This window comes from Acyrthosiphon pisum, chromosome X (genome assembly GCF_005508785.2).
Source record: "Acyrthosiphon pisum isolate AL4f chromosome X, pea_aphid_22Mar2018_4r6ur, whole genome shotgun sequence".
NCBI lineage: Eukaryota > Metazoa > Arthropoda > Insecta > Hemiptera > Aphididae > Acyrthosiphon > Acyrthosiphon pisum.
Window position 1 is genome coordinate 129,844,556 of NC_042493.1, and position 2,582 is coordinate 129,847,137.

The 2,582-nt window shown below is 26.3% G+C and overlaps 1 protein-coding gene across 1 annotated transcript in view; it reads right to left on the reverse strand.

Annotated features, from left to right (window-relative positions):
• The window catches only part of LOC103310416 (uncharacterized protein K02A2.6), a 22,010-nt gene that overhangs the window by 18,384 nt on the left and 1,044 nt on the right, over nucleotides 1-2,582 (reverse strand). The window lies entirely within an intron of this gene.

A 2,582-nucleotide genomic window follows, 5' to 3' on the forward strand; every position in this document is an offset into this window, starting at 1 on the left:
TTAAACAAGATTCCACGTAAATATTTAATTCTGTTACCAAAAATTCTAAGAAATACATAAGCACAGTATATTTTTATAGTCATTTTAAGTTCAAATTTGGACGAAATTACATATTAAAAAACCTGGAATAACTATTTTAGTTATTTTGTTGTGATTGTAATGATTGTATAATATTATTTGTGGGTACTTGAAACTTCTAAAGTATACTATTATATATCTATTATAGTACCACGGTTTGTTGTTGATGTATAACGCGTTACCTGATTGATATTGTGATATGATTAATTTGGAATTTATTATTAATACCTATTATAGGTCAATTTTTTTTTAATACTATAGATAAGTATACCTATAATAGATATGTCTAATACCTTGACTGACAAACCGTCTCCACTCAGAATCGTTTTTCTTATACAGTGATATTATATAATTGAATTCAAATTTAATACTATCCATTACACAGTGACCCACTTGTAACTTACTGTACAGCAGAGCGACATCCACTAAACCACCTTTTTTTTTTGTTTATTTTTATAGTCATATATTTTATTAGAACACACTTATCAAATCCGTAGTTTTCACTTTCTATATAATGAAATAGGGCGAATTGACCTCTTATAAAATGTATAAGATTATTATGCAGACAATGACATAATAATACCTATATGATTTTTATTATATTTGAATTTCAAAGCGAGTTATGAGTATTTTAAGATGTACAAACACTGAACAGCTTGCAATTTTAAAATTCACATAAATCGCTGTAAAATTAAAATATAATAATTTACCGGTGACAAAAAATTTCACTGTAACGACCCTCATGATAACAAATGCCAAGTGGTACGAAAATAAATGCGAAATGATGGATTCGTTGCGTTACGCCATAGGTACATAATTAGATAGCCCACGACTGCGTAGAATTTGGAAAATTTGTTTTGGTTTAGTTATGTGATCACAGATAGCCAGTCTTGTAAAGTATTCGAATAAATGTATTCAAATAAAAGTATTTGAATACTTTTTTTTGTATTCGGATGCTATTTTAAATACTTTTTTTTAAGAAGTATTCGAATACGTATTCTGAATACTTTTTATTTGTATTTTTTATTCATTAAAAAAATACTTTTTTCCGACCCAGAAAAATAGTTTTAAATTTGTGACAAGACATATTATAAATCATGAACATTTTATTTTATTTTATTATTTAAACGAAATATAATATTGGCCCATGATATGATTATTTTCTATAAACACCAATATGTGTTGTATCCCGTATTGCCCGTATCGGCCCAAACCATTTGTGGTCAAAATGTATAAACAACTTATGATTACGTTATATGTTTAATTATTAATTAATAAATGTTAAATACCAATCATTCAAAAACTGTCAAAAACTAGTTTTGAAAAAAAGTATTCTGATAGTATTCGAATACTTTTATTCTCATTTATTCGAATATGTATTCCGAATACAAAATAAAAGTATTCTTTAAAAGACTGTAGCTAGCGCAGCTAAAATAATACTATTGTAGTCCGGCGGCCGACTCCGAATTCTCAAATTTCAAATTATTATTTATTCTCAATTCTGTATTATATTTCTGTGTCTTTACTCCTTTAATATTATATTTTATAATGGTGTCCAATTTGGTCACCTAACGATCGGAATTCGAGCAACAAAGAGTAAGGACAAGCATCATTTCGACTACTTATCGTATAACACAAAAAATAAATAAATAACACATCATTGTAAAAACAATACATTCATCGCTCGGCTCAGAATCTAAAATGAACCAAAATCAACAAAAGAAAAATGAAAAAAAAGGTGGGTAAGTGGATGTCGCTCTGCTATACGGTAGGTTACTAGTGGGTCACTGTATAATGGATAGTATTAAATTTGAATTCAATGATATAATATCACTGTATAAGAAAAACGATTCTGAGCGGAGACGGTATGTCAGTCTAGATATTAGACATACATATTTAGGTATACTTATCTATAGTATTATTAATAATTTTCAAATTAATCATATCATAATATCCATTAGGTAACGCGTTATACATCAACAACAAACCGCGGTACTATCATAGATACATAATAGTATACTTTAGAAGTTTCAAGTACCCACAAATAATATTATACAATCACAACAAAATAACTAAAATAGTTATTCCCAGTTTTTTTAATATGTAATTTCGTCCAAATTCGAACTTAAAATTACTATAAAAATAAACTGTGCATATGTATTTCTTAGAATTTTTGGTAACAGAATTAAATATTTACGTGGAATCTTGTTTTAAATTTTCAATCCTTAGATATAAATGTTGAATATTTTATAAATTTTTAACTACAAAATAATTATTCAATTTTAAATTTTATAAATTTTGTCAAAATTTCAACTTCAAATGCTTATAAAATCAAAATATTGTGCCTATGTATTTTTAATATTTTTCAACTGCTATTGTAACAATGTATCACGAGCCTTGCATTAAATTTTCACGCATTTTTACCAAACAAATAAAATTTTATTGATATTTATAGAAAAAAAAATTAAAAAAAATTGAAAAATGACAATTGTCCGTAAGCAGCT